This window comes from Bufo gargarizans, chromosome 2 (genome assembly GCF_014858855.1).
Source record: "Bufo gargarizans isolate SCDJY-AF-19 chromosome 2, ASM1485885v1, whole genome shotgun sequence".
NCBI lineage: Eukaryota > Metazoa > Chordata > Amphibia > Anura > Bufonidae > Bufo > Bufo gargarizans.
In genome coordinates, this window is record NC_058081.1 from 555999944 (window position 1) to 556014207 (window position 14264).

The 14264-nt window shown below is 48.3% G+C and overlaps 1 protein-coding gene across 1 annotated transcript in view; it reads left to right on the forward strand.

The window, feature by feature from the left end:
* Nucleotides 1–604: 604 nt before the first annotated feature.
* Nucleotides 605–14264, forward strand: part of LOC122926681 (nicotinamide N-methyltransferase-like) — a 268048-nt gene continuing 254388 nt past the window's right edge. The window contains exon 1 of the mRNA XM_044278139.1: nt 605–720. The gene's annotated coding sequence lies outside the window, so the exon portion shown is untranslated. The remainder of the gene's footprint in view (nt 721–14264) is intronic.

A 14264-nucleotide genomic window follows, 5' to 3' on the forward strand; every position in this document is an offset into this window, starting at 1 on the left:
CCCCACTATCTTCTGAATCAGTCCACCACGTCCACACGTGAGAGAAATGCTGCAGATTTGTCAGTGTTGTACAGAACCAGCAGATTCTAAGAAATCTCATCCACAGGCTTTATAAGAAAACTGCAGCAGAAATTGACCTGTGGGGCGGATTTTTTTCACCATTTGCAATGGAAAAGGCGAATGTATTTCGCTAATTTCACCCCAAACTGATAGATTTGGAAATCCCAGACCCCCTTGTGATTCCATACTGGAATAACAGTGCACGTGAGGCAGCAGGACGACTGCATTATCCTCCTCCGCCCTGTGTGGCTGCTGCGCCTTCCACCACCTCCATATGCAGCAGTTAGCGGAGCACCAGCGCTAATGACGCCGGCCATGACGACAGCGCAACGGGGCGGACCGTACCACCAACCTTCCAAGACAGGGGGTGCTGCCTGCACAGTGACCTCTAGCGGCCAGTTATTGCATCGCTCTTCTACGTCACTCGGTGACGCATTTTTCTCCGCCCCCTCCTGTAACCAAGCAACGGCTTCTTGCCGCTGGCGTCTTTTCCCAGCATGCGCTTAGAAGGCAAGATGGCGGCTGCCAAATGTAATGTTTTAAAGGGAGAGACAGGGACGGTCCGTGAAAGAAATGGAGGAGACTTCAGTATTTCTGCTGTGCCTGACGTCCAGCAGCGGGGTGCCGCTGTACTGCAGGAGCAAGGGCAGCAGCAGGCAGGTAATACTGACACCTAGGGAGTCAGGCACTGATATGGGAGTCACCTGTTGCTTGCTGGTACATGGCAGGGCCCACTGTATCACATCATGTGTATCTTCCTCACCACAGCCATGGCGACCCTCAAGGACATTACTGGAAATGGCGCTCAGCTTTGGAGGTCATAGACATTTACATAGACGTCCATGAGGTGCCAGCGATTCCTATTGATTTAGGACTCAGGCCAATAATGGTCCTAAAGTTACCTTCTATGATAAGTAGCCATGGGCAAACCTGGTTCCCTACACGGTGCCCTTCATTTCACGGTATACAGTAGGCCCAAGTTACTATTCTGATCTCCCGCTCCCTATATATGACATGGGCAGGGCTGGAGGGTCCGCTTAAAGGGGTTGTCTGTGAGTGATTTAAAAATGGCCCCCAGCAACCTGTCCTAGAATGTGAGCAGGACTTGTTACCTCCACTTGCAGAGCTGTCTAGTGGGCAGAGGGGACAGCCCTCACTACACGTTACACTCTAGCACTTACATGTACCACATATTGGTGAGTTTTCCTGTCAGGCAGCTCAGCCATGATGACATATCGTAGGCGGGATCCATCATTGCCATCCATTGTAGAGCAGTTCAGTGTAGTGAGCCCCTCTCCAACTCCCAGGCAGCTCTATAGTCCTGCTGACATTCTATGACAGGTTGCCGGCGGCCATTTTAAATCATTCCTGGAGAACCCCTTTAAACATTATATCATTCCACTTTACGTCAGAATAGTTGGGTTACTGAACATGTGAAACCTTCAGGATGAAAACTGATTGAGGTAGTAGAGCTTCAAGGCCCTGGTTAAATGAAGCCCAACTATTTCTGTTGGTGGGTCTGCCCATTGACTTCCATGGAGAGTGGATGTCATGAACTTTTATGGGCAGTAACTGTCATGAACGTTTCCTACTGGCCTCTATGGGGTCGCAAGCGATTATTATTCACTTGTGCGACTGTTGTGATTCCTGATGACTTCTATGGAGTTAAGGCTGTATTACACTGCCCAATGTGGCAGACGACTGGAGAGAAGCTTTCCCTTCCGCCAATCGCCTGCTCGCTGGCGGAGAAGATGAGGAGGAGCGATCCCTATGCCATCTCTCATCACCATGCTGTAGTTGTTTGCTGGCAGCAGACCGTTATTAGACACCACGATCTTCCGCCTGTAAACAATTATTTTTTAACATGTCAAAAGATTTGGACTGCCCTATGATTGAGCGTTGGCTCATTCATAAGGCAATCGGCGACAGTATTATGTTGACAGTTGATTGCAAACAAACGTTCATATGGAATATACTTACTCCGCTCCTGGTCCTCACACCGCCGCTGCTAGTTCTCCCTGTACACGGATGAAAACATCCGGTGTCAGGGGGAGCAGCCAATGGCAGGCGGGGACGAGCCTCCCTAGCATCGCTGGTGAGAACTAGCAGCGGCGGTGCGGGGACCAGGAGCGGAGCAGGGTAAGTATATTCCATGTGGGGGCCTGGTGCATGAGGGGACATTTTATAGAAATGAAAATTGTCCAGCTTACCCGTGTTCATCCTGTAACTCTGTGCACAGAGCAGACCTGTCACAACGGATGTGCACTTAGTACAAAAGATAACACCCCAACCAGGCTCTGGATGAGAGACAGGGGAAGGGTCACCTCCTAGCTTATCCCTGACCTCTTTCCCTGCACTGCTCAGCCCACAGCAGACCTTGAAGGTAGGTGTGCTAGTGTCCTCCAGCCTGGGCTGACAAAACCCTGAACTCCCTAAGATGGTGAAGTGGGGAGATAGGAGCAGTCTGCTCGCACAGAACCTGGATGGAATAGAAGACACAAACAACCGAACTAGAAATGACACTTATCTCTGAGAGCAGGAACTGACAGCCAACCTTCCCGCCAAGCTTCCCAGACCAGAATGAACAGTATAATCCGCTCGGGGCACTGGGCAGTGTGCTATTTAAACTAAAGACCCCACCCAGTGCACCTGATGAGAGGCGGATCCAGCACGGCTCCAAAGCAACCACTAAACTCGTGCTGCTATCCTGGCTGACCTCCGCACATCGTCAGAGTGGGGCATGACAGTACCCCCCCTTCTACGGGTGACCTCCGGACACCCCGGACCAACCTTATCCGGATGGGACCTATGAAAGGCCATCAGCAGTCGGCTGGCGTTAATATCAGACGCCGGAACCCACATCCTCTCCTCAGGACCGTATCCCCTCCAGTGCACCAGGTACTGGAGGGAGCCCCGAAGAACTCTCGAGTCGAGAATCCTGGAGATCTCGAACTCCAAGTTTCCCTCGACTAGAACAGGAGGAGGAGGTAATGGCGATGGTACCACCGGTTTAAACATATTTTTTTTAGCAAAGACCTGTGAAAGACATCATGGATCCTCCAAGTCTGCGGAAGATCCAGCCGAAACGCCACCGGATTGATCACCGCAGAAATCTTATACGGACGAACAAATCTTGGACCCAGTTTCCAAGATGGCACTCTCAACTTGATATTCTTAGTGGACAACCACACCAGATCACCCACACACAGGTCCGGACCAGTCACACGTCTCCTGTCAGCCATTCGTTTATACCTTTCACCCATCCTCTCCAAATTCCCTTGAATCCTCCGCCAGATAGAGGACAAGGCAGAAGAGAATCTCTCCTCCTCTGGCATCCCGGAGGAACCAGACCCAGAAAAGGTACCAAACTGAGGATGGAAACCGTATGCGCCAAAAAATGGCGACTTACCCGTGGACTCCTGCCTACGGTTATTCAATGCAAATTCTGCTAAGGACAAGAACGAGGACCAGTCCTCCTGATTCTCAGCCACAAAGCACCTCAAGTAGGTCTCCAGGTTTTGATTGGTACGCTCCGTCTGACCATTCGACTGTGGATGAAAAGCCGACGAGAAAGAAAGTTGAATGCCAAGCCGAGAGCAGAACGCCCTCCAAAACCTGGAGACAAACTGCGTGCCCCTATCAGAGACCACATCCGAAGGATTACCGTGCAATTTCACAATATTATGCACAAAGATTTGCGCAAGAGTCTTAGTGTTAGGCAGACTCGTTAGTGGTATAAAGTGAGCCATTTTACTGAAACGGTCGACTACCACCAAAATCACTGTTCTCCCGGAGGAACTCGGCAGGTCCGTAATAAAGTCCTTGGACAAATGCGTCCAAGGACGAGATGGAATAGACAATGGAAGAAGTAAACCAGGCGGTCGAGTATGAGCAACCTTTGACCGAGCGCAGGTTTCACAAGCTGTCACGTAATTCTCAATACTCTTACGTAACCCTGGCCACCAGAACCTCCGGGACACCAGATCACAGGTGGACTTACCACCAGGATGTCCAGCGAGAACAGTATCGTGATGTTCCTTGAACACCTTGTATCGTAGGCCCTCAGGAACAAACAACCTCCCTGGGGGACACGAACCAGGAGCCCCCTCCTGAGCTCCCAATACCTCCATCTCCAATTCAGGGTACAGAGCGGAGACCACCACCCCATCCGCCAAAATCGGCGCTGGATCTTCCGAATCACCTCCCCAGGGAAGCTGCGAGACAAGGCATCTGCCTTGACGTTCTTGACCCCTGGGCGAAAGGTAACCACGAAATTGAACCTGGTAAAAAACAATGACCATCTGGCCTGTCTAGGGTTCAGACGCTTGGCAGATTGCAGGTAGGCCAAATTCTTATGGTCTGTATACACCGTAACGGGGTGGAATGCCCCCTCTAACCAGTGACTCCATTCCCCAAAGGCCAACTTGATAGCCAACAACTCCCTATCTCCAACATCATAATTCCTCTCGACGACCGAGAGCTTCCTGGATAAGAAGGCACACGGAACCCACTTGCCAGGAGAAGAACCCTGCGAAAGCACCGCCCCAACCCCCACCTCTGATGCATCAACCTCCACCACGAATGGCTGAGATACATCCGGCTGCACCAGAATGGGAGCAGACGCAAAACGCTCCTTAATAGCCGAAAAGGCCTGCAATGCCTCATCCGACCAGACAGCGACATCAGCGCCCTTCTTGGTCATATCAGTAAGGGGTTTGACTAGGATAGAATAATTCGAAATACATTTTCTATAATAATTAGTAAACCCCAAGAACCGCATCAAAGCTTTTTGATTCTCCGGTCGGTCCCACTCCAGAACTGCCCGGACCTTTTCGGGGTCCATACGAAAACCGGAATCAGAAAGCATGTATCCCAAGAACGGAAGCTCTTGCACCGCAAACAAACATTTCTCCAGTTTAGCATATAACTTATTCTCCCGAAGGATCGTCAAAACCTGTCTCACATGATCCTGATGGGTCTTCAGATCAGGAGAATAAATTAAGATGTCATCTAGGTAAACTACTACGAAACTCCCCACCAAGTGATGAAAAATATCATTGACGAATCGCTGAAATACCGCTGGCGCATTCATCAACCCAAAAGGCATTACCAGGTTCTCAAAATGACCCTCGTGCGTATTGAAGGCCGTTTTCCACTCATCCCCCTCCTTGATCCTGATCAGATTGTATGCTCCTCTCAAATCCAACTTGGAGAACACCTTGGCTCCAACAATCTGATCAAAAAGATCAGAGATCAAAGGCAGGGAAAATTGATCCCGGATTGTAATACGGTTCAACTCCCGGAAGTCCAAACACGGTCTCAGTGATCCATCTTTCTTCTTCACGAAGAACAAACCTACTGCCACTGGAGACTTAGATGGTCTGATATGACCCTTTGCCAAACTCTCGGCGACATACTTTCGCATGACCTCTCTCTCGGGTTGAGAGAGGTTGTAAAGCAGAGACTTAGACAACTTGGCCCTCGGAATGAGATTCACTGGACAATCATAGTCTCGATGAGGGGGCAATTCCTGAGCCCCACCCTCCGAAAAGGCATCCGAAAAATCAGAGAGATACTGAGGCAAGGCCGTAATGGACACTTCAGTGATAGATGTGACAAGACAATTATCCGAACAAAACTTTCTCCAACCAATGATTTGTCTTTCTTGCCAGTCTATAATTGGGTTATGGCTAGACAACCATGGCAACGCCAACACTATTGGAGCTGACAAATCCTTCATGACAAAATAAGAAATAATCTCAGCATGTGAATCACCCACCCTTAACCTCTTAAGGACATAGGGCGTACAGGTACGCCCTTGTGCCCTGGTACTTAAGGACACAGGGCATACATGTACGCCCTGTGTATTTTCGATCACTGCCGCGTGGCGGGCGGTGATCGGAACCCCGTGCCTGCTCAAATCATTGAGCAGGCACTTGGGGAAAATGCGCCGGGGGGTCCGGTGACCCCCCATGTATGCGATCGCTGAAAACCGCAGGTCAATTCAGACCTGTGGTTTTCAGCGTTTCCGGGTTATTCGGGTCTCTGAAGACCCGATAACCCGGAACAGGATGGTGATGGTGGTGTGATTTCACCCCACCAATCACCATCCAGCGATCCTGAGTGGTGATGGTGACATCACCACTCAGGATCGCTTTCTGATTGGTCTGTGGGCGGTTCGGCGGCAGATTCAAAAGAGGCAGGCGCTCCTCTCCTCCTCCTTTTGTGTTCCGGAGCCGGAGGAGAGAGGAGCTGCCTGCACGTGTGCCCGCCATCGCTGCCAGCACCCCCAGGACCCGATCTCTGCCCCCAGGACCCGATCTGTGCCCCAGCACCCCCCATCAGGTGCATAGGGAAAGTTTGGTTTAGGCAGGGGAAAAAAAAGGGAAAGTTAGTTTCTGAACTTTGATTGCATCACCCTAAGTTAGGGTGTCTGGGGTCCACAGCACAGCTGTGTGACCCTAGACCGCCCAGGGGTGCTGCCACTTGCCCCCCCCCCCCCCCCACCTTTTTTGGGGTGCATTTTTTTTTCCCTTTTATACGCTGACTGTGGCCGGCACTTAGTGTCCGGCCACTGTTAGCGCATTGCACCGCTGATCAACTTCGGACGGTTGATCAGCGGTTTTGAATTTTTTTCTCCACATTTTTTGCCCTTTTTTTTAGTTAGTTTATTTAATTTTTTTTCTGTTAGTTTTAGGGTGAGTTCGTGAACACCCGTGCCCCCACACACACGCACACCAAATAAAGAGTTACACACACGCACATATACACGCAGACACACACTCCCCTATGGCCCGCCGGACGTTCTCGGCCGAGGAGGCATACGCCCAGCTTGCCTCCGACTCCGAGAGTCCCAGTGAGGATGAGGATGACCCCACATTCCTGTTGTCATCCGCATCCTCCTCATCATCTAGCGATGATGATGAGCCCACAAGGCGGCGGAGGCGCCGCCAGGCGGAGCAAGGGGACCTCCATGTTAGGTACCCTGTGGCCCACACTAGTACGAGCAGATCTGGGGCTCGTACTGGTTTCCCGGCCCACCAGTTAAATCCACCGGAGCACCCTGCCAGTGAACTAGTCTGGTGTAGCCCAGTGCGATACGAGCCCGTGATTCCTGATTTTGTAGGCCAATCAGGAATCCAGATTTCCACAGTGGGCTACACTGAATATGACTTTTTTTGTCATTTTTTCAGTGACCCACTGGTAAATCTGATGGTGGAGCAGACGAATCTGTACGCCCAACAGTTCGTCGCTCAACACCCGGGCTCCTTTTTGGCCAGGCCCGGTGGCTGGACGCCGGTCAGTGCAGCCGAAATGAGAACATTTTGGAGCCTCGTGCTGCATATGGGCCTGGTCAAGAAACCCAGTGTCAGGCTGTACTGGAGTGGGGACGTCCTATACCAGGCCCCACTTTACAGTACAGCCATGACACGCTCCCGGTTTGAGGCCATCCGGAAATGTCTGCATTTTTCCGATAATGCAGGTTGTCCCCCCCGAGGTGATCCTGCCCATGACCGTCTGTATAAGATACGGCCGGTCATCGATCACTTTGGGGCCAAATTCATGGAGGCCTATGTACCTGGAAGGGAGGTCGCGGTTGAGGAGTCTCTCATTGCGTTCAAGGGGAGACTCATTTTCCGCCAGTATGTGCCCTCCAAGCTGGCTAGGTATGGCGTGAAGCTATACAAAATTTGTGAGAGTACCTCAGGGTACACTTACAAATTTCGTGTATACGAGGGGCGAGATTCCCGGATGCAACCCCCAGAATGTCCCCCCACTCTGGGTGTTACCAGGAAACTTGTGTGGGACCTTATGTACCCACTGCTGGATAAGGGTTACCACCTTTACGTGGATAACTTTTATACCAGTATCCCCTTGTTCCAGTCCCTTGCCGCCAGATCCACGTCCGCTTGTGGGACCGTGCGGAAAAATCAACGCGGCCTCCCTGCCCACCCCCTCCAGGTACCTATCCCCAGGGGTGAGACCTGTGCCCTTACCACTGGAAATCTGTTGCTGGTCAGGTATAAGGACAAGAGGGATGTCCTTATGCTGTCCACAATTCATGGTAACGGCATCACCCCTGTCCCTGTGCGAGGTACCGCGGCAACGGTCCTCAAGCCCGATTGTATTGTTGACTACAATCGGTATATGGGAGGAGTTGATCTCTCTGATCAAGTCCTCAAGCCATATAACGCCATGCGCAAAACCCGGGCATGGTACAAAAAAGTTGCGGTCTACTTGGTACAGGTTGCCATGTACAACTCTTTTGTACTATCCCGAAGAGCTGGCAGCACAGGGACATTCCTCCAGTTCTATGAGGCAGTCCTCAAGGCCCTGATCTTTTTGGACCGGGAAAGAGCAGGCCGGAGTACCTCGGGAACTGTAGGTGCCCGGATCGTCCCTGGCCAACACTTTCCAGGTGTGGTCCCCCATACTGGAAAGAAGGGACGAACCCCAAAAAAGTGCAGAGTGTGTTGCAGGAGGGGGATACGGAAGGACACGACTACTCAGTGCGACACGTGCCCCGATCATCCGGGCCTCTGCATTGACGGTTGCTTAAGGGAGTATCACACTTCCATGGAGTACTAAATTTATATCCCAATTTATCACTGACATCGGATAAAAAAAAAAAACTGGTTCTCAGACTTGACACCCAAAAAAACTAAAATTATTTATTAAAAGTAGACATATTAGGTATCGCCGCGTCGGTAATAATCTCCTCTATAAAAATACCCCATGACCTAATCCCCCAGATTAACATGGTCCAGAAAAAAAAAAAGGCGCAAAATTTTTTTTGTTTTGTCACCTTACATAAAAAGTTTAATAGCAAGCGATCAAAAAGTCATATAGCCCCCAAAATAGTGCCAATAAAACCGTCGTCTCATCCCGCAAAAAATGAGCCTCCACATGAGATAATTGGATACATTTCTTTTTTTTTTTAAATGACCCTTAGACTTTAGAGATACTCCAAAAAAAAATTGTAGCAAAAAAAGATAGTCAAAAACCTAAATAATTTTTTTTTAAAGTAGACTTATTAGGTATTGCCGCGTCCGTAAGAATCTCCTCTATAAAAATATCCCATGACCTAACCCCCAGATTAACTCGGTTAAAAAAAAAAAAACAGTGCCAAAACCGCTATTTTTGGCACTTTTCCATTTCAATCCGTTTTTTCCGGTAACAAAACAAGGGTTAACAACCAAACAAAACTTAATATTTATTACCCTGATACTGCAGTTTACAGAAACAACACATTTGTGGTCGTATTCTGCTGTATCAGTAAAAGGGAGGCCGCAAAAGGAAAGGACCGACATGGTTTCTGGAAGGCCGATTTTGATGGCCTTTTTTATTGACACCATGTCCCTTTTGAAGCCCCCCTGATGCACCCTAGAGTAAAAACTCCCTAAAAGTGACCCCATCTAAGAAACTACACCCATCAAGGTATTCAAAACTGATTATTCAAACTTTATTAACCCTTTAGGTGTTCAACAGTTAATGGCAAATGGAGATGTTTACGGCCACATATTGGGTGTTTCTGTAAACGGCAGAGTAAGGGCAATAAAGATACAGTCTTGTTTGGCTGTTAACCCTTGCTTTGTTAGTGGAAAAAATGGGTTAAAATGGAAAATAAGGCAAAAAAATGAAATTTTCAAATTTCATCCCCATTTGCCAATAACTCTTGTGCAACACCTAAAGGGTTAACGACGTATGTAAAATCAGTTTTGAATACCTTGAGGGGTGTAGTTTCTTAGATGGGGTCACTTTTAGGGAGTTTCTACTCTAGGGGTGCATCAGGGGGCTTCAAATGGGACATGGTGTAAATAAACCAGTCCATAAAAATCAGCCCTCCAAAAACCAAATGGCGCACCTTTCCCTCTACGCCCCGCTGTGTGGCCGTACAGTAGTTTACGGCCACATATTGGGTGTTTCTGTAAACAGCAGAGTCAGGGCAATAAAGATAGTCTTTTTTGGCTGTTAACCCTTGCTTTGTTAGTGGAAAAAATGGGTTAAAATGAAAAATTTGACAAAAATGAAATTCTCAAATTTCATCCCCATTTGCCAATAACTCTTGTGCAACACCTAAAGGGTTAACAACGTATGTAAAATCAGTTTTGAATACCTTGAGGGGTGTAGTTTCTTAGATGGGGTAATTTTTGGGTGGTTTCTATTATGTAAGCCTCGCAAAGTGACTTCAGACCTGAACTGGTCCCTAAAAATTTAGTTTTTGTAAATTGCTGAAATATTTCAAGATTTGCTTCTAAACTTCTAAGCCTTACAACATCCCCAAAAAATAAAATATCATTCCCAAAATAATTCAAACATAAAGTAGACATATGGGGGATGTAAAGTCATCAAAATCTCAGAACGGCCTGGATAAGTCAAAGCGTTTTAAAGTTATCAGCACTTAAAGTGACTCTGGTCAGATTTGCAAAAAATGGCCTGGTCCTAAGGTGTAAAAAGGCTGTGTCCTTAAGGGGTTAAATGAATACCATGAACAATGTGAGTAAGGCTCCTTTGAGAAAGAGGGGAAGAATCAATTGCAAAAACAGGAATCTTTTTCTCTAACGTGCAAGTACTTAGTCCCAAGCCCTGAAGAAAAAGAAAGTCAATTAAATTTACCCCAGCACCACAATCAAGGAAAACATCAACAAACACATTTCTAGACTCTAGCGCCACCATAGCTGAAAGGAGAAAACAGGAACTGCAGGGAGCTTGCATACCCGTCTGCTCCACCACACCATTCATACAACCAAGTGTGAGGGGAGGTTTTTTTTCTTTTTTCTTTTTCTCTTCCACCTGTGGTTTAACATAAGGACTAGAAAAAATATAATGACCCTTCTTCCCACAATAGAAACATAGATTGTGCACTTTTCGAAAGTCTCTACTATCAGAATGGCCAGAAATCTGACATAACTGCATGGGTTCCTCCCCTACCCCAGAGTAACAAGCAATATCACCCTGGGCAGCTGGTGAAACAAAACCGCACGCGGGAGGAATCCCCTGCATAGAGGGACCCTTACACCTCTCTCTGATACATCTATCCAAACGTATAGCCAAAGACATTGCATTCTCCAAAGTATCTGGGTATTCATGAAAAGCCAGGGCATCTTTCAACCTTTCAGATAACCCCTGACAAAACTGACTACGTAACGCGGGGTTGTTTCACCTCGACTCAGTAACCCACCTCCTAAACTCTGTGCAGTAAACCTCAGCAGTATGTTTACCCTGTAGTAAGTTACGTAATTTTGATTCTGCCATCGAAACTCGATCTGGGTCATCGTAAATCAATCCCAGGGCTTTAAAAAATTCCTCCACCGACCGGAGGGCCAGAGAACCGGGCGGCAGAGAAAAAACCCAGGATTGCGCGTCCCCTTTAAGCAAAGACATGATGATACCCACCCTCTGATCTTCATTACCTGAAGAAAATGGGCACAATCTAAAGTACAACTTACATGACTCTTTGAAGCAGAAAAAATCATCAGTACCCCCTGCAAATTTCTCAGGAAGAGCGACTTTAGGCTCCCCAACAATTTGACCTGTACCTGCTGCCAGCACCCTCTGACACTGTGTGACCGAACTACGCAGATCCGCAACCTCTAGGGATAAACCCTGCATGTGGTCAACCGGTGCATCAATTGACGCCATCACAAAAGCGCTGAGCAATGGCCGTCACGGTATGGCGGATTATAATGTCACGGCGGACGTACACTTAGTACAAAAGATAACACCCCAACCAGGCTCTGGACGAGAGACAGGGGAAGGGTCACCTCCTAGCTTATCCCTGACCTCTTTCCCTGCACTGCTCAGCCCACAGCAGACCTTGAAGGTAGGTGTGCTAGTGTCCTCCAGCCTGGGCTGACAAAACCCTGAACTCCCTAAGATGGTGAAGTGGGGAGATAGGAGCAGTCTGCTCGCACAGAACCTGGATGGAATAGAAGACACAAACAACCGAACTAGAAATGACACTTATCTCTGAGAGCAGGAACTGACAGCCAACCTTCCCTCCAAGCTTCCCAGACCAGAATGAACAGTATAATCCGCTCGGGGCACTGGGCAGTGTGCTATTTAAACTAAAGACCCCACCCAGTGCACCTGATGAGAGGCGGATCCAGCACGGCTCCAAAGCAACCACTAAACTCGTCCTGCTATCCTGGCTGACCTCCGCACATCGTCAGAGTGGGGCATGACAAGACCCAAGCCGGTCCAGGCATCATATTGTGTAGAGAAAAAAAAGGCTCCAGCTCTCGTGGTAAAAGTTTTTATTGCACCAAACTTATAATGTACAAACACATTGGCACATCTCCCCACTCCCCCAGATTTACGCGTTTCAAACTCTTCAGTTCTTAGTCATAATCCAATGTGTCTGTTCCACCATGGGTTTATGTAGGCTGTGCTCCCATCCACCCCCGTGAAAAGGGGAGGAGGAGAGCACAGACCTCATCATCAACTACATGTCAGACACCTGTTCAAACATAGTACAAACTACACCCGTGTTAAGTGAATGAAATTAAAATTCATTAAAATAAGTTCATATGGCGCTGTGCGAGAGCGTTAACAGCATGTCTTAAAATAGTAAGACACAACATAAAATAAAGAAAAAATAGAAATCTATGAATATATGGGATGTAATCAAAAACGGTGGTGTGTGTCCACATGTAAGAGTTACCATAATCATGTTGTGTGGTACTATAGTCAGCCATTTGTATTATAGGTGTACCGCAACGGATTGTATTATGAGAATATATTCTGGGAACCAACCTGTGCAAGCATGACTTCATTAGTGCTCCCACATCAATGGCAGAGGATCCATCTTGAGAAGATCCTCATAATGTAGGATTCAAAACAGCCGTAACTAAGGGGGAAACTCAAGGCAAACAGTGGTATGTGAAGAAACTAAAGATTGCTTTATGCATAATGCTGCTGCAGCAGTGACCTATGCCAACATTGTTTTTTTTTTTTGTAAATATGACAGTTATTCATTAAAAGGGGTTATCTTAGACTGAATAACCCCCGTCTGGACCCACGATACTGTGCATACTTACCTGGTCCCTGATGGCAGTTTCCTCCCAGATCGCTCCATGGCCATCTTTGCAGGTTCCCTGCCCGCAGAAATGAACATCCGTTGATGGAGGGGATGCAGCCAGTAACAGGCCGTGGCGGTGACCTGCCCTCTTGCGTCAAGTGTGACGCATGCATGTAAGTTCATGCTTTTCTGCGTGGACCAGTGTCACGAGGTGTGGACACAGAGAGCAGCATCTCTAATTTTAGATTTGGCCTCCTGTTGTCTCCTTCCTCTGTATTGAGTGGCATGGTAGCTTCCATTATCTAAGATGGCAGGGCTTTCAGAATAACGATACTTCAAGGTGTCTGTCATCACTTTCAGCATCAGCGGGGTGTGGGAATGCTGGAGTACCAGAGATCCGGATTGGGTTCCCACCTGAGGAATTCTCCAGGAGGATTGAGTTCCAGGGTGAAGAGGGGAGGAGCATACTGACGACAGGCGTGGGCAGGTAAGGCAAAGGCACATATGTACTTGAAATAAAGACTAATGGGGTCTAGCTACTATACATTATGCTACCCCAGGCCATAGTCCCGGATCAGCAACAGTAGAGTCAAGGCAGGCAGTGCTCAACCGGGTAGCAGAATCCAGGTGCACACGCAGCTATCAAGACAAAAGGACCTTGATACTGAGGCATCTGGAAAGGGGGGCTGGGCCACTTATATATGTGCAGGAGGGCTAGGATTGGTTGGCGAGGTCACATGATCCAACCCATAAAACACAGGAAGTAACGCATGCCGGCCCTTAAGAAAATGCTGCAGGAAACAAGCAGCAAGCATTCTGTGGCCAGGGCTGAAAGGAAACACTGGCAGCAGATCACCGCTGAACACGGTGCCTGGGACCACGGCGGTAAGCAGGGGAACAGCGGCGCACAGCACCCACTGTTAAAATGCCAAATTTGGTGCAGATTAGTCCAGTCATTGGCCATGCATAAAGAACAGACAGACAATAGACATTCATGTATCTATCTATCAGCAGTGACACGGATTTCATCTTGTCTGTAGCTATGGAAGCCCAAATGTTTGGATTTATGGATATTACTTTCCCAGAGCCTTCTGTCCAGTGCCATGTAAGTGTGGTCACATTGCATGTTCTCAGGAGTCCCTAATGTTCCAGTTAGCTCTCCTAAATTGTTTGAAGCTTGTTG